This window comes from Anabrus simplex, chromosome 5, assembly GCF_040414725.1.
Source record: "Anabrus simplex isolate iqAnaSimp1 chromosome 5, ASM4041472v1, whole genome shotgun sequence".
Lineage (NCBI taxonomy): Eukaryota > Metazoa > Arthropoda > Insecta > Orthoptera > Tettigoniidae > Anabrus > Anabrus simplex.
The window spans coordinates 312,790,105-312,810,498 of record NC_090269.1 but is presented as its reverse complement, the minus strand read 5'-3'; the positions used below and the strand labels follow the sequence as shown (position 1 = coordinate 312,810,498).

The 20,394-nt window shown below is 42.1% G+C and overlaps 1 protein-coding gene across 1 annotated transcript in view; it reads right to left on the bottom strand.

Moving 5' to 3' along the window:
• The window catches only part of LOC136874866 (15-hydroxyprostaglandin dehydrogenase [NAD(+)]), a 127,448-nt gene extending 110,013 nt beyond the window's left edge, over positions 1–17,435 (bottom strand). The window contains exon 1 of the mRNA XM_068227920.1: positions 17,291–17,435. The gene's annotated coding sequence lies outside the window, so the exon portion shown is untranslated. The remainder of the gene's footprint in view (positions 1–17,290) is intronic.
• Between the last annotated feature and the right edge of the window lie 2,959 nt (positions 17,436–20,394).

Genomic DNA, 20,394 nt, shown 5'->3' with positions numbered 1-20,394 from the left:
CATAGCTGACTATCCTATCAAATAATTCCGAATCCGCATCAGTGCTACCCTTTCCCGATCTGTACACTCCAAATATATCAAGTTGCCTATTATCTTTAGAAATGAGCCTTACACCTAGAATTTCATGTGTCTCATCTTTAACTTTTTCGTAGCTTACAAATTCTTCTTTCACCAGAATGAAAACTCCCCCTCCCACCTTTCCTATCCTATCTCTACGATACAGACTCCAGTGCCGTGAGAAAATTTCTGCATCCATTATATCATTTCGCAGCCATGATTCAACTCCTATTACAATATCTGGTAAATATATCTATTAAATTGCTTAATTCTATTCCTTTCTTTACAATACTTCTACAGTTCAACACTAACATTTTATGTCATCCCTACTTGATTTCCAGTTCCCTGTTCCCTTATCACCGCTCCCTAGGCCATCCCATTTCCCTGAATGTACCTCCCTATTACCCTTCCAAACAAATTTCCTAACTTATACGTACCACTGCGGTTTAAATGAAGGCTATCCGAGCGCAGATCCCTATCTCCTACCCACCCATTAGGATCTAGAAATTTCACTCCCAGTTTTCCAAATACCCACTCCACAGTCTCATTTAAATCCCCAATCACCCTTTAGTCAGTATCCCTCCTACACAGTATTCCACTAATAACAATCTCCGCTTTCTTAAACTTCACCCGTGCTGCATTTACTAGATCCCACACATCTCCAACTATGTTGGTACTTATATCAGCTTGCCTTACGTTGTTGGTACCAACGTGAAACACTACCACCTTCTCCTTCCCCTCCTCCCTCTCTTCTACTTTCCTCAACATCATCTGCCTCAACCTAATTCCTGGATAACATTCTACCCTGGTTCCCTTTCCTCCACACACTTTCCCCACGTGTCTAACGATGGAATCCCCCATGACCAGAGCCTCAAATCTACCCACCTCATTTGATCCCCTCCCCTCCTGGTCAGCCCTATCTTTCCTGATAGCTGCAGAAGCTACTTCCTCCTCCCTTTTCTCCTTCCCATGACCCTGTTCCACCTGTCTTTTCCTATCCTCTACTCTACATTTCCCTTTCCTACCTTTTCCCATCCTCCTACTTCCACGCATCTCAGGAACAGTTCCCTGTCCCTCATCTTCCCTCTGTTGTTCTACCTGGAGTGACTCGTACCGATTTTTCACAGACACCTGTCCTGAATTTTGATCCTGAATAGAGCCCTTGGCCTGCAATCTCCTTCCCCTTAGAACATTAGACCACCTGTCTTCTACAACTCCTCCCTTTCTTTCCCCTCCCTCTTGTACACCTACTGTAACCTGTACATTGTTTGAGGGAGTCCTATCTTCCTTCCTGTCTTCTGTGAGAATCCTAATTATCTCCCTCAAACTTTCCAACTCCTCCCTCATACCCCTCAATGCCTACAGTTAATTAGAACTGGCTGGGAAAGGGCGCTGATGGAAAATAACATAGACAGAGCGCTCGAGCTGTTAGAATACCCTATAAGGAGAGTGATACGGGTAGTTGAGCACAGCAGAAGGAAAAAATAGAAGGGGATGGCTGGTATGATAGAGAATGTGAGGTTTGTAGAAGAGCAGCGCTAGGAGCATTAAAAGAGTACAGAGCAAAAGTAACGAACAAAGATCGTGAAGCATTTTGTAGATTGAGGAAAGAGTACAAAAGAAAAATTGCGGAGAAGAAGAAGAAGTGGTTGAAGGACCAATCAGAGCTAATAAATAAGGAATGCAGTATTAATATGACTGAAAACAATTGGGAGAGAATAAATATGATAAATAAAGGAGGGAAGGGTCCGCAGAAAATGAATATTGACTATGTAAAATGAGTGACATATTTTAGCGAGCTATTAGGAGGAAAGGACGATTGGGAGTATAAGGAAAGAAAGCAGGCCGTATGGTCCAACGTGGAAGCAAGCATCCACGAACTAGATAGGGATATCACGCCAGAAGAAGTTAAGGAGGTGATTGGGAATCTGAAGATAAAATCAGCGGCTAGGGGCGGGGGGGGGGGGGAGGAGTGGTATTAGTAATGTATGCTGGAAACAAATAAGTAAATACGGTCAGATGTTAGAAGGAATTGTAAATCTATTCAACAGGATTTTCAACGGAGCAAAGGTACCGAAGGAATGGGAATATGGGATAATATACGCAATATACAAAAAGAAAGGAAATAGAAATTTACCCAATAACTACCGAGGTATAACCCTGGTAGACTCATTGAGCAAAGTTTACACAGGTGTCCTAGCCAATAGACCAAGAGACTGGGCTGAAAACAACGGCATAATCTCTAAATACCAGGGAGGTTTCAGGAGGGGGAGGCAAACGATAGATAATATCATGATTGTGAGAATGCTAGCGGAGAAATACATAGTGCGGGAAAAAAGAAGCTTTCTAGCAGCAGTAGATTTTGAGAAAGCGTTCGACACGGTGAGCAGAAAGGCGTTAATAGAAAAACTAGGGAGGCTGGGAGTCTCTATGAAAATGATACGTGCGGTAGAGGCGCTGTATCAAAGAGTATATAGTAGCGTCAAACTAGAGAACAATTTAATAAGCAAACCGATAGAGTGCAAGCAGGGCCTCAAACAAGGGTGTAAATTATCGCCCGTATTATTTATACTATTTATAAATTATATGTTGGATGAGCATGGAGGCGATAGGTGGGCTCTACCGGTAGTGGGTAATATAGAGATCCCAGGACTGATCTTCGCTGATGATATTCTGTTAACGACGCTGACCAGGTGTGGACTAAAGAAAAGTCTGGATAAATTAGTAGATTATGCAAATAAGTGGTCGCTCTAAATTAACTATAATAAAACAAAGGTGATGATTGTAAGCAGAAGAAGGAGGGTAAAAATGTAAGGGAATGGTGGATACAAGGGGCAAGAATAGAGGAAGTAGATATATTAGAATATTTAGGAATGATAATGAATAGAAAAGGAGGTTGGGACGACCACATAAAGAGATGAAAGATGAGGGGGTTGCAGCAATTGTAGCAATAAAAATTCTAGTCGCCAAATACCCAGGAGCAAGCTATAAAATACTTAGGCTATTACTAAAATCTCTTGTCCTAAGCAGAGCTCTATATGGGGTTGAAACGTGGGGATTAGAAGAGAAAAGGGATAGCCTGAATCAAATAATATATAAGTTCAGCAAGGCTGTTATGAGGCTACCGCAAAATACAGCTAATGTGAGGGCGCTAATCTTATGTGGAGAGTTTATTGAGTTGGACTGTGTCAAAAGGGTATTAAACTATTGGACTAGACTAAGACGAGGAAGCGGCGGCATTCTACTGCAGGAAATATATAGATATGAACTCGAAGGAGTGTATGATGAGGGTTGCCTAGCAAAAATCAAAAGTTATGTTGAGGAACTGGGTATGGGATATATTTGGCGAGAGGGATGGGAGGGGAGCAATAGCAGAATGCAGCGGGCCCTAAGAATGAGAATTAAGGACATACAGATCCAGAAATGTTTGGAAGAATGTAGGGAAAGGCCTTCGCTTAGCCTGTTCTACAAGGTATACCAGTTCTCCAAACTAAGTATAAGATTTGGGGACGGAAGATTAAAGGGTGGGTTACTATGCCGGCTGATGGGGATGCATAGAAATTAAGGGTAGAATAGGAGCTGGGAGAGCTCTCAGTGTATACTATGTGAGGCTGAACATGATGACTTACATTTTCTTTGTGATTGTATAGGAACAGAGAAATTAAGGGCAAAATTCTTAAATGCTAAGCAGCAAAAAATGTGTAAACAAAGAGATGAACAAAAAATTACTATATGGATAGCAAATCAGTGGAGGAATGACAGTGGCTTGAATAAGTTTTATACGCAGTGAGAAAACAATGTCTCAGAGAAATACGAGGTAGTATATGGCATGGAATGTAAATAGTGAAGTAGTCAGTATAAATAGGTCAGAAAGAGATTGGCACTCAGTACTTTAGAGGCTAAGACAACGTCAGCATGTAGTAATAATTCCATTAGATATGCTGACAGGGTAGGAGGTAGAAGTGGGTTCACATGGTTGCGACAACTTGCTCTTTATTATCATATGCCTTAACTTTACGTCAACTATTTTATTCTATCATGCCATTTTAATATGTCAAATACCATTGTTAGCTTATATGCTGTTTGCCGAAATGCCATGGCCACTGGACCTCCGAGAATGAGTTGTTCAAGGCCCATATAGATATAGAATTTAATTTGTTTTACTTATTTTATTTTAATTAATTTTAATTTATAACCTGATGTGAATAAGAATATGTATTGGGTGGAAGCCTGTTATGTTCAGCAATAAATACTAATCTTCTATAAGGACAGTAAGTTCAGTACACGGAAAACATTCAAAAGTTGTGAGGGAAGGATTGAAACGGGTGGTGGGCAGGGGTGTAAAATACTCATTCGTTAGCTGGACAGGGTACGGCGAACCTCCTAGCCGGTTTCCAAGTCTCTCAGGCAGAGGAAATTTGTGTTGGTGATGTGATTGACGAAGAAGGTGAGGCGGGTGCGGCCGTGGCCTATAAAGGAACTGTCCCGGCATTCGTCTTAGTGCAGAAGAATGGAAAACCACGGAAAGTAATTTTCAGGAGTGCCAATTGGTACCAGCCCCTCCGCCTCCCGAATGTAGGGCTACAAGTTCACTAGCCGCTGTGCTGAAGCCCAATTTACTCGGTTTGTAACTGGACGACCCTTCAAGTAGAGACAGTTTGAAAACTTTTCATTTAATCGCTACTGGTCGGTACTCCAGGATGACACGTAGATGGAAGTGATTTGAACTATGAATGGATATACGGTATGTGTTTAAGAAGTGGGTATTCAGTATTTTGGTGTGGTTCTAAGTACCTGATTATTATACGCGGCAGGTGATGTTGTTCTGGTCGTGAGTGCTATCTCATATCGGTCGTGAGTTCGAATGCTGTTACTGCTTGTCGAGCGGGCCATTGATACTGAGTAATTAGAGTGTGAAAAGTGAACACGGTTTTAATATCGTTCAAAGTCTCACTATTTATTTCAAACATTAGATGAAATCGTTCATCAGTTCAGATATGACATGTCTGTACTGAGCTCATTTTCTATAAGCCACCAGTGACATGACAGTATCATTATATATTGCCTCGAGTGTGCCATTACTTATAGTACCTGAGCTGCCAGCGAAAGATAGCACAAACACTCCTTGTCAATAAATTTCTGTGGAATTGTAAGACAAAGACAGAAGATCCCTACTTTCATTCGAAGGGACTAATAATCATAATTCCGATATCCTTGTATAGTTCTCAGCCAATGGTAGCAGTCATGGGGAGCTTTGTGGCCTAGGAAACTACACTCATGTCCATAAGTTAAGGGATCTGGGAGATCCACGAGAAATCATTGCGTAATGGCGATGACGTGAGGACTAAACTGTAGCTGTAAACACGAAAACACGTGGCAAATATGGCAGTTCATTACGAGACCGCATTATGTTCTTAAACAGTCCGTGTGGCCAGAGATCTTGGGTACTGTGGGTCTGACCGCGTGTTGTGTGCGTTTGGCACCAGAGGCGTAACGGATGGTTTCGCGGAAGAAACAGCAACCGAAATAATTAGTTATACTCGAGATTTTGGTACAAGTTTTCACTGTTTCTTTAATAATAAAATCTTGGCACAAATACTTGTGAGAAAGCTCGTGTTGCGAGAGACAGCTGTTTTAAACTCAATACAACAACAATAATCAGTCAATCATCAGTCAACAATGATATGCATTTAGGGCTATCGCCCATGTAGCAGATTACCTATCAATTGTTATCACTTGTTTATTTCATATTTATATTTATTTATAATTGATCACCTAGCCTTCTTTTAAATATTTTCAACGAGCTTGGAAATTTATCGAACATTTCCCTTGATAATTTATTCCAATCCCTTACTCCTCATCCTCTATATGTTCTCTTGAATTCCAAGTTTATCATCATATTGTGATCATTCCTACATTTAAAAGCTCCACTCGAGCTTATCCTTCTACTTATGTCATTCCACGCCAACTCACCACTGACAGCTCCAAACATACTATAGTCGAGCATCTCATCTAACTTACTCCGAAGTCTTCCTAACCCGAAGTTTGCAACATTTTAGTAACACTACTACCTTGTCGCAAATCACCCAGGACAAATCGAACTGCTTTCCTTTGATTTTTTTTTTCCATTTTTCGTATCAAGTTGTCCTGGTGACGGTCCCATACACTGGAGTCATACTCTAACCGCGGTCTTGCCAGAAACCTATACGCCCTCCCCTTTACATCCTTACTACTCTCATATCCATGTGAAAAGATCTGCAACCTTTCTTAACTACCTCGTTAATATGATGATTATGAATATTATTCATTATATTAACACCTAGGTACTTACATTGTTCCCCATGAGATACTATCACCCCATCAACAAAATAATTAAAACTGAGAGGACTTTTCCCCTTGGTGAAACTTACAACTTGACTTTCCATCCCATTTACATTCATACCAAAGAAGCCTCCATAGCTCATGCGGCAGCGCATGGCCTCTCACCGCTGGGTTCCGTGGTTCAAATCCCGGTCACTCCATGTGAGATTTGTGCTGGACAAAGCGGAGGCCGGACAGGGATTTCTCCAAGTACTCCGGTTTTCCCTGTCATCGTTCACTCCAGCAACACTCTCCATTATCATTTCATTTTGTCCGTCAGTCATTAATCATTGCCCCAGAGGAGTGCGACAGGCCTCGGCAGCCGGCACAATTCCTATCCTCGCCGCAAGGTGGGGGCTTCATTCATTCCATACCTGACCAGGTCAATGACTGGAAAACAGGTTGTAGGTTTTCATTCATTACATTCATACTATTGTCCGCTGTCCATCTCACTACATTGTTTAAGTCCCCCTGCAGTCGCTCACAGTCGTGCAGCTAATTTACTACTCTATACAGTACAACATCATCCGCAAATATCCTTATCTGTGATTCCAGATCTATACTCTTATTTTTAATATATAAGAAAACATAAAGGTCCAATAACACTGCCCTGCGGGAACCCCTCTTAATCATAACAGGATCAGACAACGCTTCACCTACTCTAATTCTCTGAGTTCTGTTTTCTAGAAACTTAACCACCCATTAATTTACAAGTAGGGGTATATGCAACCATCCGACATTTACTCTACAAAAGAACAGTGAAAACAAACTTTTTCGGTCCATTTACAAACACAACACGATTTCACGTTTCGCGTGCAGAGTGGCATTCGAGTGAAATTATTCAATCATTTATCTACATTTTTCTGGGAAAATCTGCAGGCCCCTTAGCTCCGGGCCCGCCTGCATCGCAGGCCTTGCAAGTCCTAACGTTGCGTCGCTGTCTGGCACACAGTTTGAGTGATAGGGAGGCAGGGTGGCATAGAAAACACAAGTGGTCGGATCATCAGCAGATTTGAGGCCGGCCACAATTAGCACCAGGTCGGCCAGGAAATAAACGTAGCCTGAAGCGTCATTTTATGGCTGTGTAGAAGATTCCAAGAGGGAAGAAACACTCAATGGCCGTAGGGGCAAAGTTGATCACGTGCTATAACCCAGCGTCAGGATCGTTACCTACCGTAAGTGTCCGAACACGTCCAATCAGCACAGCATCTGCACTGAATCGACACCTCGGAACAGCCTCTGGGTCACACATCTCCCACCAGTCTGTGTGTCGTCGGCTTCGAGAAGTTGTTCTGTAGGATCGGTGCTCCAGAAGATGCATTCACTTCACATAAAGGCACTGCATGGCTGATCGAATGTGGTGATTGGACCCAGAAACAGTAGGGTACTGTCCTCTTCACGGACCGTACAGACCTAAAGTTCGACCCGGGTTGACCACATGAGAATCCAAGCTTAAACTTACGAACCAGGATTCGACTCCAGGCTTAATCTCAGAGAAGCGCCAATCTTACAGGGTCGTTAACTTTACAGACCCATGTTCGAAGCCCGGGGATGCCCATCCGATAAGAGTACAAGCTTAACATTACAGGCTTGGATTCGAACCCAGCCTTAACCTAACCGCTATACTAGGCAAGAGAGCCGCTATATATTATTCTTATGGGTACAACTGTGGAGAGTTTTTAAAATAAAGCTCGGGAGCTGATGCAAGGGTTACTGGACAAGATGGCTGCTATACAAAAGAGCAATAAACGACTAAATGGCACTAAAGGGCTAACAAGTACTAAAAGGCTCAAGGACACTAAAAGGGCTAAAGGGCACTAAAGGAATTCAAGGATTAAATGTTTCTAAAGATCTAAAGGGCACTGAATGGCTAAGGGGTAAAGGGCGAAAAGGGTTAAAGGGCACTAAGAGCCTAAGGTCAAAAGGGCACTAAATGACACTAAAGGGCAAAAGGGCACTAACGGAATTCAAGGGCTAAATGTTTCTAAAGATCTAAAGGGCACTGAATGGCTAAGGGGATAAAGGGCACAAAGGGTTAAAGGGCACTAAAGGACACTAAGGGGCTAAAGGGTTCTAAAGGTCAAACGGCACTAAGGGGCTCTAGAGTGGGCTTAAGGGCACTAAAGGGCAAAATGTTTACTAAAGGGATTTAATAAGCTAAAAGACTACAGGGTTTATATGAGCAAATATGCCAAAGAGGTTACGTATATGCTAACGGGTACGTATAGCCTAAAAGAGCTGAAAGACTCTTACGGGCATAGAGGTTGAAGAGCTTCTTCTGACTCGGAGAGTTGATTCTTACTAGCTTCTATTGCTAAGCTTAGTAGTTGAGGTGTGAAGAGTTACAAACGTTGCGAGCTTGCCGTAATATCATTTGCCAGACCACCAGCCTTAACAATTTTCTGACTAAAGTCTCTCGAATCTAGAGGTGACAGCTGACGACGTAATTCTCAAAGGAGGACATAGAAGGCTAGGCTAATTCTCTGTTTCGATTCTGAGTAGCGATGTTGAGATGCAATAATTTAGTCATTGTGAATAATGTTTGAGAGCTACCTAGCTGAGATGGTAAAGGTACGCTCGGTTCACGCAGAAGGACGAGGGTTCTAGCGCCCATTATGATGTCTGATATTGACATTTGCTAGATGCTCTGAGGTCTTCATCTGTGAACTTGTGTTCGATTTAGGATATCTCTCCTCCTTTATCCGGGTTTGCGCCTGGCTCCACAGCTAGAGGTGGAGTTAACACCATGAAGGGGAGGAAGTTATTAGGGAATTTGCAACATCAACGTCTACTATATGTTACAGAATGAAGGTAAACTGGCAAGGTCTGCAATTCATGCTAAAAAGGTGCGCATCATTGCACTTGAGGAAGAAGACCACCCTGACCACCGAATTCACCATCACCGGGGTAACCATGATTGTGCTCAAGGAAGAAAGCCCCTACCAACACTTTGTGTTAACCACGGGACTGAGGGTGGACCCGACACAGATCAATGCCATTCAACACATTGGAAAGGAAGTCGACGTCATTTTGGACAGTCTCGTATAGGGGTAAGAATATAGGAAAGTGTTTAGGGTGAGGTACTGTAGAGAGAGATAGCCTAGAGGTGAGGTGTTCACTTTGAAGAGCTACTGCTCAATAATACCCGCACGACGTAATTCTTGCTCTATTTCCAGAATTTCTGCTCCATACTCTATGTAACCAGCAACTTGCTGGGTTCTTAGCAGCTGCAGACGTTTTACGAGTAGGTTGGGGCCTTTATAGTATCCTACATCTACATTTGGTTGTTGTTAATATTGAGACTACGTGCAAAAAGGTGATGTGTGGGAAACGGTAGAACTTTTTTTGATATAGTACGTGCTTCTGAAATGGCGTCTGTAGGTAAAAAATTAACCACTTTGATGGTAAAGGGGAGTTTAAATCATATTCTTCTTCTTCTACTTCATCTTGCTTCTCTTCTTAATGAAATTCTCGTACGGTGACAGAACATATAGTAGCTTGGGCAATGAAGTAGAAAGTAAAAACTCTGATAGTAAAGAAACGTTGAGTCCTTCTTCTTTTTCCTGCTTCTCTTTATCTTGAGATGTGTATATAGTAACATAACTTATAGCAGGCCTAGACAATAAGGTAGAATTTAAAATATCTCGTAAAGGTGTACTTGTTAAAAAAAATCAGTATCTGTTTGAATACGTTTGAGCTCTTTAATTTTTTTCTCCACGTAGCTACACTACAAGCATTCGCATGATGATGTTCGTTGTAAGCGTTCTTGAACTGACTTTTACAGTGTTTGCACTGAAAAATTGTCCTACACAACGTATCATGATGTCTATTGTGATAGCCCTGGAGAAATGTTTTCCACACACTTTGAAAATACAGCGAGGAATGGGTTGTTCCATGACAGATGATTTTCTATTAACAGGAAGAGATTTAAACTGCAACACTCACATTACATAAAAGATACATCTCTGTTATAAATCGACCTGATGCAAACAAAAGACGAGTGTTAACACATTTATCAGACCTTGAAAGTGATCTTGAAATCTACCTATGCTTTACGTGCTGTCTCTCTCCTAAACAAGATGAAACATGGTAAACAAGTGAGCGGTATTTACTGATCGCTTTCTATGCCCTCTGTTACCCTGTATTAATAACTCACTCAATATATTCAGGATGAGTTGCGCTCGAGGTCTACGAAATTAGGAGATGTAGCTAAGGGAGACGATACGCTGACCATGCTTCATCCTAGGACCTGTAAGCTAACTAGCTTAATGACATAGGATGGCTAAGGTATTGAACATGTTAACTAAGCGACATCATAGCATCTGCCTGAAGCAGCATTTTAGCATGTTCAATACGTATGAAATATTACGTCACAGGGGTTGCTCTAGTTCGTTATTTAAAATATTATTATAAGAATACCTCTCCGAGACAGGCCCTAGCAATAAAACATTGAACTTTGCATGCTGAAGCAGCATACTACGCGACCGTGACGTCACTGCCACGTGCTCTTGTTTGGTAAACCAAGCCACGTGCTTTCTTGACAGCTGTCTTCTTGACGAACCCTAACCTCACATTGAAGGACAATAGAGCGTCGCTAACCTCACTGCTGCCATCTTTACGGTGGTAAACCTCAAGGCTGCCATCTTATGCATGTTATAGCGCGGAATTTGAAATCCAACAACAGAACGTCGCTAACCTCACTCTTGCCATCTTGATGGGCTTAAACCTTACTGTTGCTACCTTGCTTATACGCTTTTGTGTTAGTTTACTGTTAATCGCTAAGCTGTTCGCATCATCGAAGTAGAGAGTAACAAATGTCAAGTAGATTTAAAGAAGAATCTGTTAGCAGAAGGTAAAAGTCCGTCATGGGAAAACCTATTTCTAGGTATATTTGCGAAGAGTGTGGAAAAGCATTTTCCCGAAGCTATCACAGGAGACGTCATGAGATATCATGTAGGACAATTTTTCAATGCAAACATTGTAGAAGAGACTTCAAGAACGCATACAACGCTCAACGTCATGAAGCCGCGTGTAATGTAGCTTCATCGGGAACAAAATACAAAGAGCTCAACCATATTCCAGCGAACACTGATTTATGTTTAAAAAGTACACCTCTGCGAGAGATTTTTAATTCTCCCTTGTTGTCTAGACTTGCTGCGAGTTCTGTTACTAAGCACAAACTTCAAGATAAAGAGAGGCAAGATCGTGATTATGATAATAAGGATAATGATGTTGATCAAAACTGTAGTAAAGGGAAAGTAGAAGAAGAAAATCTGAATGTTTCATTGCCATTACAGCTTGATGATTTTACTTCATTTACTAAGCCTACTACACGTTCTGTCGCAGTGCAAACATCTCAAGAAGAGATGCAAGGTAAAGAAGAAGGAAATTTCAACGCTTCATCGCTATCGAAACAAGTTAAGTTTGTACCTAGAAACGCTACTGCTGAAGCACGTATTACATCAAAACAAGTCCCTACACATCAACTGTCTGCATATAGACTCAAAGTTCACAACGAGCCTCTGTTACCCTATGTAGATATAAGCTACTGTAAAGACCCCAACGTACTGGTAAAACGTTTACAACTGCTAAGAGCCTATCATGATGCTGGTTACACACAGTACAAAGAAGATATTTTTGAAATAGAGCATGAATTACGTCGTATAGGTATTATTAAGTAAGCGCTTACCCTCACCTAAGTTATCCATCTGTAGTATATAGTCGATCGAGTAGCTATATTCGTATAGATTATTTCCCAACATTCTCCCTTCCTTAGGGTGTTAACTCCGCCTCTAGTTGTAGAGCCGGTCTCAAGCCCGGATAAAGAGAGGAGAGGCACCCTTGCACTTTAGCCCTTTAGCCCATTAGCCCTTTAGCCCTTTTGCCCATTAGCCCTTTAGCCTATTAGCCCTACAAGGAATGTGCGGTAATCTAATCTTCTTAGAACAAAGGTATCCCCTGACATGTTCTAAACACATGTTGGTTCGAGTACAGTGTTCTATTTTAGCCTAGATCACTTATTTAGTGTTCTAAACACTTCAATCGATGTTCCGATCACATGATAAAGTTAACAGCATAGAGTGCAGTGTTCGATTCTAGTCTTGTTATGTTTCTTTAGTGATTTGCAAGTCTAAACATGCATAATGACGTCATCACTGCAGCACGTGCTTACTCTAGCTATCCCGATGCAGATTTAAACTTGTTCGATAGAGCTATGCCTTGACATAAGAGGAGGCCTTAACAGCCTATGTATAGCCGCTATTGTTTAAAGATAGCTGCTGTTAAGAAAAAGCACGTCGAATTTTTCAAATTACCTGCCAACACATTTCAAAGGTATGAAGTTTAGTGCTGTAAAGATACCTGCACGATGCAAAGCTAGCTTTCTTCATCAGAGCAGCCACCATCTTGTGTGAGCACCTCTAGGCCGTATCATAAGAAGCTGTGTATAGTCGCCGTCTTGTCGCTGCTACCTTGCGCAAGCACCCCTAGGGCGTCTCATAAGAGCAGCAGCCATCTTGTGCAAGCGCTCTTAAGCTGCCTCATAAGAAGCTATGTATAGCCGCCATCTTGTAGAATTAGATAGCTGCCAATGCCAAAGGGCCTAAGTAGGGATCGAACCGTCGATCTCATCATTAGACTATGTTTTTTCTTGTTCCTGATACTGCAAACCTAGGTATCAGGTGGAAAAATTTTATCCGTTTCGCTCTACGATGCACCGTTTTCGAGATATTTAACATTTTGCATTTAAGCCCCAAATTTAATGAATCGAATCAGCACGGTACGTTATACTCTCTACCATAGCTAGGCCTGATCATGTTATGAAGACTCGCTTCAATACAAGCTAAAACAGAGCGAATGCCAAAGGGCCTAAGTAAGAACCGAACCGTTGATAGACTATGTTTTTCTTATGCTATCATGTTCCTCATACTGCGAACCTGAGTGTTAGGCAGAAAAATTTTGTCCGTTTAGCTCTACGGTGCACCGTTTTCGAGATATTTAACATTTTGCATTTAAGCCCCAAATTTAATGAATCGAACTAGCACGACACGTTAGCCTCTAAGCTAGCTTTCTTCATAAGAGCGGCAGCCATCTTGCGCAAGCACCCTTAAAGCGTCTCATAAGGAGTTGTGTATAGCCGCCATCTTGTGTCCGCTATCTTGCGCAAGCATCCCTAGGGCATCTCATAAGGAGCCATGTATAACTGCCATCTTGCGCAAGCATCCCAAGGGCGTCTCATAAGAACCTGTGTATAGCAGCCATCTTGCGTAAGCACCCTTAAGGAGTCATGTATAGCCACCACCTTATGCAATTAGCGTCGAGAGATGGCTGCTGTAGAATTTTTCTTTTTAAATTATCCGCCACCATATTTCAAAGGTATGTACCTAAAGAGTGTAGCACTGAGCTCTATAGATTAAAGATGGCGGATGACAGCTGACAAAAAGCGCGTGAGTTTGTTTACTAAACAAGAGCACGTGGAATTTTTCAATTTGCCGCCACCACATTTCAAAGGTATCTACCTAAAGATGGCAGCACGGTGCTCTCTTGATTAAAGATGGCGGATGACAGCTAACAGAACTTTTGAAATTGCCCGCTACTACAGAGGGCAGCACGGTGTTCTGTGGATGAAAGATGGCGGATGACAGCTGACGAAATTGCCCGCATGATAGCAGCACAGTGCTCTATTGATTAAAGATGGCGGATAACAGTTGTCAAAAAAGCACGTGGCTTTGTTTGCAAGCAAGAGCACATAGAATTTTTCAAATTGCCGCCACCACATTTCAAAGGTATCTAGCTGAAGACTGCAGCACTGAGGTTTGTGATGCAAGATGGCGGATGACAGCTGTCAGAAAAAAAGCACGTGAGCTTGTTTTCAAACAAGAGCACGTGGAATTTGTTTCCAAACAAGAGCACGTGGAATTTGCCGCCACCACATTTCAAAGGTAAGTAGCTAAAGAGGGCAGCACGGTGCTCTCTGGATTAAAGATGGCGGATGATAGCTGTCAAAAAAGCGCATGGGTTTGTTTCCAAACAAGAGAATGTAGAATTTTTCAAATTGCCGCCACCACATTTCAAAGGTATCTAGCTAAAGAGTGCAGCACTGAGGTTTGTGATGCAAGATGGCGGATGATAGCTGTCAGAAAAAAGCACGTGAGTTTGTTTAAGAGGGCAGCACGGTGCTCTCTAGATTAAAGATGGCTGCTGTCAAAAAGCATTTTTCAAATTATCCGCCACCACATTTCAAAGGTAAGTAGCTAAAGAGGGCAGCACTGTGCTCTATAGATTAAAGATGGCGGATGACAGCTGTCAAAAAAGCACGTGGATTTGTTTATCTCGCGCTAGTGAGGTTAAGTTGGTAGCACTAAGGTTTAGGCCCGCCAAGATGGCAACACTGCCGATGACAGGTGACGAATTTGCAGCTACTGCGATAAAGAGGGCAGCACGGTGCTCTGTAGTTTAAAGATGGCGGATGATAGCTGTCAAAAAGCACGTGGATTTGTTTACAAATTCAAATCTCGCGCTAGTGAGGTTAAGTTGGTAGCACTGAGGTTTAGGTCCGTCAAGATGACTGCACTGTGGTTTGCGATACGTTGTTGTCTGTCAAAAAGCACGTGGCTGTCAAAAAACACGTGGATTTGTTTACCTATTCAAATCTCGTGCTAGTTAGGTTAAGTTGGTACTACTGAGGTTTAGGCCCGTCAAGATGGCAGTACTGAGGTTAGCGATGCGTTGTTGTCGATGATAGCTGTCAAAAAGCACGTGGCTTTGTTTACAAATTCAAATTTCCCGCGGGTGGTGGAGGAGACCTCTGGGAGGCCTCTGGCTGTGGTGGTGGTGGAGGAGGCCTCTGGGAGGCCTCTGGCTGTGGTGGCGGTGGAGGAGGTATCTGGCAGGCCTCTGGCTGTGGTGGCGGTGGAGGTGGCCTCTGGGAGCCCGCGGTGGCGGTGGCGGTGGCGGCAGAACTGTCCAATTATACTACTGATTACATCTTGATATCGAAACACGTTTTACTTACATTGCAGGTTATAAACTTCATTTTCCTTGTCTGTATTGAAAATCTACTTGTGATACAATTCCTTTAGTTATGCCAATTGCCACCTTTTCATTACAACAAAAATATAGTATAAACTTACATATTTATTATGATGTTTATATGGTACATGTTTCGCTCCTTTTCGTGAGCATCATCAGCCACACTATCATTAATCTAAGATTGTATAAGATCATAAAATAATTCTTTTGGTTCAAGATTGCTCCTATAAAACTAATTGATAATCTTATAAAAAAAAATTCTGATCACTGTTATGAAAAAAGGATGGTTGCCCAGTTGTACTTCCTCTTAAAACAGTAATCACCATTATCACCAACACTAACTATTTTTACGGTTTTCTGAGAAACCGAGGTGAAATGAAATGCCGTGTGACCTCCTGGCCTGGTGCAGGTCTTCGATTTGACTCCCGTAGGCGACCTGAACGTCGTGTTGAGGATGAAATGATGATGAACACGGTACTTACACCCCGTCCCCGTGCCAGGGGAATTAACCAATTATGGTTAGAATTCCGACCTTGCCGGGAATCAAACCCGGGACCCCTGTGACGAAAGGCCAGCACGCTAACCACTTAACCACGGAGCCGGACTAGACACCGAGCTGCTCGAATATTATCCCACAGGAGTTATTTTACGTCGCGGTACATCTACGGACACGTGCAGTAGAGGCGACTAAAGGGGGTGAGGGGGGACAGTTGCCCCCCCCCACCTTGTAGAGAAAACGTTACATTTCTATTCCATTTTAGCCGGCTGAAACTAGGAATTATAGGATTATTATTAAAAAACAATGTGTGCACATTTTTTATTATTAACAAAATTACTATCGAAAATACGCACAAAATGCCGTTCGTCGCGGCTAACCGATTTGTATAGCGCCACAGCAAGTAGTGGAGACTTCGCAAATGCTATGAGCAAGGGTAACAGGGGTATATTTTTTGCCAAGGTCGTGGATATGGAGGTATGATACACCTGCTTGCCGCGTGCATTCGTCAGTCTGGCAGTCTCTCTAATATTGTCTGTTAGTTTCTTAGAGTGTAGGCAAACACTAAATGATTTTTTAATTTTATAATCGCGCCGTACTTCTATTTAATTGTAATACGTGTGTAATATTGTTTCTTTGGTGAAAGTATAGTATTGAATCAAAATATAAAAAAACTATTATTGACGCACGTAAGTTGGTAAACAGTCAACCTTTACCTTCCTGTCTAAATTCGCTCAAAGATCATCAAAAACTTACCATTTTGTAGCTTTTTTGTTCAGTTTTGATGTGTATAACACCCCACCCACTATGTCCCTCAAACCGGCTACTTTCTATTGTCTGCATATTTTTTGCCCTCTACTTGTAATCCCCAATCGCCGCTACTGGACACGTGGTGTATTTGAAAACCGGGCTGAGGCGGGATCGAACCTGCCAACTTGGTAGGAGGCCTAATAGAAAACAAAGAATAAAAGTGAAAAATGCAGTAGATGAAGAGAAAATATCACCGTCAATCCTCGCCAGGAGTTGAAGTTCGGCCCCCTTTTCCTGTTACCATACGTTATTCCAATTGAAAATTGCTCTCGAATTCTTTGAGATTTGACCCAGGATGTTTAGATTGGGAAACGAGTGGCTAGGCCACTGTGGTAGATGGATTTCCTTCAAAACATATAGGTACATTGAGTGTCCAACAGTGTGACCGCAAGTAGACATTTCTATATTCTATAAAACTGCCCGCATTATCCCCGAATGAATTAAAACAAATTTACTCGCAGTAAACCTATGACCATTCTGCCTCCTCACAAAACAGAAACGTTGATGAATAATAAAAGAAGAATCGTGAATACATACGTATACCAATGACGACAGCCAAGCGACGATTGAGGAGTTGTAGTCAACACTCAACTGAGCAATGAGATAACAAGTATAATTGCTTCAGGGAGTGGGGAGAGTAAAAAGTTGGCCTTGTGTAGCTGTGTTCACCGCCAACCTGGTTCTTATTGCAGATCGGAAAGTAGTCTCTGTACCATATTATTATGCACTCCACTGATTTAAAGATGCACGGGTATCACTTCCCACTGGTTAATGGGAAATGTTTTGTGTTCTTGGTTTTGTCTTGACACACCTGCGCAACCGATCATTGTATTTGTAACACATGGCCTCCTGTACTAGAAAGCCACAACGAAATAATTCGAACGGGGCTGCGTCGTGGTCACGGCAGTATGTTTGATCACGTGATAGGTGTTACTGAAGCGCGGAAGTCGACTCATGACACTCGGCCACGTATGATTTGAGACGCTCCCGGTGAGCCTTCTGACTCTTAGCACTGGTGATTTTGGACTTTCTGGAATTATAATATGCAAGGGAACCGGAAGGATTGCAACAATTATCGAGGTATCTCCTTGATTAGTATAACGGGCAAAGTATTCACTGGCATCTTGGAAGGGAGGGTGCGATCAGTCGTTGAGAGGAAGTTGGATGAAAACCAGTGTGGTTTCAGACCACAGAGGGGCCGTCAGGGTCAGATTTTCAGTATGCGCCAAGTAATTGAAAAATGCTACGAGAGGAATAGACAGTTGTGTTTATGTTTCGTAGATCTAGAAAATCATATAACAGGGTACCGAGGGAAAAGATGTTCACCATACTAGGGGACTATGGGATCACGGGTAGATTATTAAAATCAAACAAAGGCATTTATGTTGAAAATTGGGCAACAGTGAGAATTGATGGTAGAATGAGTTCTTGGTTCAGGGTACTTAGAGGGGTTAGCCAAGGCTGTAATATTTCGCCTTTGTAGTTCGTAGTTTACATGGTCATCTGCTGAAAGGTATAAAGTGGCAGGGAGGGATTCAATTAGGTGGAAATGTAGTAAACAGTCTGGCCTATGCTGACGACTTGGTCTTAATGGCAGATTGTGCAGAAAGCCTGCAGCCTAACATCTTCCCACCTGAAGGTAGGTGCAGTGAGTACCGGTATGTATGAACATTGGCATTTCAAAGACTAAATTGGTGTCAGTAGGTAAGAAATTCAACAGAATTGAATATCAGATCGGTGATACAAAGCTGGAACAAGTAGATAATTTCAGTTATTTAGGATGTGTGTTCTCCCAGGATGGTAATATAGTAAGTGAGACTGAATCAAGTTGCAGTAAAGCTAATGCAGTGAGCTCGCAGTTGCGACCAACAGTATTCTCTAAGAAGGAAGTCAGCTCCCGGACGAAATAAATTTTACATCGGTATGTTTTCAGACCAACTTTGTTTCACTGGAGCGGAAGCTGGGTGGACTCAGGATATCTTATCCATACGTTGGAAGTAACAGAGGTGAAAGTAGCGAGAATGATTGCTGGTACAAAGAGGTGGGAACAATGGCAGGAGGGTGCTCGGAATGAGGAGATAAAGACTAATTTAGGAATGAACTCGATGGATGAAGTTGTACGCATAAACCGGCTTCAGTGGCGGGGTCATGTGAGGCGAATGGAGGAGGACAAAGAACCTAGGAGAATAATGGACTCTGTTATGGAGGGTAAGAGAAGTAGAGGGAGACCAATATGACGATGGTTATACTCAGTTTCTAACGATTTAAAGATAAGATGTATAGGCGTAAATGAGGCCACAGCACTAGTTGCAAATCGAGGATTGTGGCGACATTATTTTAGTAAATTCACAGAGGCTTGCCGACTAAACGCTGGAAGGCATAACGGTCTATAAAGATGTATGTATGTATGTATGTATGTATGTATGTATGTATGTATGTATGTATATATGTATGTATGTATGTATGTATGGTGAGAGTCTCAGTGACAGTTGAAATCGTGTAGATCATATCTATACCGTGACTGATAAATACATGAAGTTATCACTTATTAACTTTTTGAAAGGATCAAATACTTCCCAATCAATTCGAGCTTCCACAATGATAAAATTTTACTCATAAATGAAATCATTTAAAACTTGAAATCAAACACATCTAAATAGCTCTAAAACTATTTAATAGGTGGTAAGAATCCATATCCCTGAAAGGAATTCTATAAAAAATCACTTTAATATAACTACCTGGTAATACTAATCTTAAATGTAAACATGCTAAACCAAGCGGAGTACGCCGGGTAGTACAGCTAGTCCATAAATATAAAATGAGAGTTTTGTCTGTACATTGCTCAGAATTTAAAAAGGATGGCATTTCTGGACCAGTCGTGTCCACAGCAACAAGGAAATGCACTTTTTAATTTTCCGCAATGTCTGTCTGTCTGTCTGTCTGTCTGTCTGTCTGTCTGTCTGTCTGTCTGTCTGTCTGTCTGTCTGTCTGTCTGTCTGTCTGTCTGTCTGTCTGTCTGTCTGTCTGTCTGTCTGTCTGTCTGTCTGTCTGTGACTTCTCATTCGTAATAAGTTAGCTGCTAACCATCTCCTGTCCTTATGCTTATAAGTTTAGAATCCCCTGCTTAGTAAGAGCTGAGCACGTCCCTGAGCTCAACAGGAGCACATAAGGGGGCAGGGTGACGGGTGCAGTACATACTCCATGTATCTACTCTTACAAACTAAGGTACATTAAAATATCAGAAGGCATTAAATTAAAAATGTAAACACACCTTTGTAGCGTGAAGTTTTGATGTCAATATAAGGTCTTCTTTTTCTTCTGCTTCTTCCTAGCTTTGTCCCGCTGGTGAAGGGTCCGCTTTCTTGGCCATTGAACGCCATTTTTTCCAGTCTCGTGCATCGGCAGGTTGTAGTCTGACGATTTTTAAGTCACCACCATTTATTGTGTCTTGCCAACGCTGCATCGGTCGTCCTCTGGGGCGTATAGCTTCAATATCAAAATGGAAGACACATTTGGCAACAATACCAGGCGCTGAACTCAGGGTATGGCCAAACAATCGGAGCCATTTTTCTCTCATATTATCAACAATCAGAGCGGCAACCATTTGTTCTCGAATTGTGTCATTTCTTACATGGTCAATA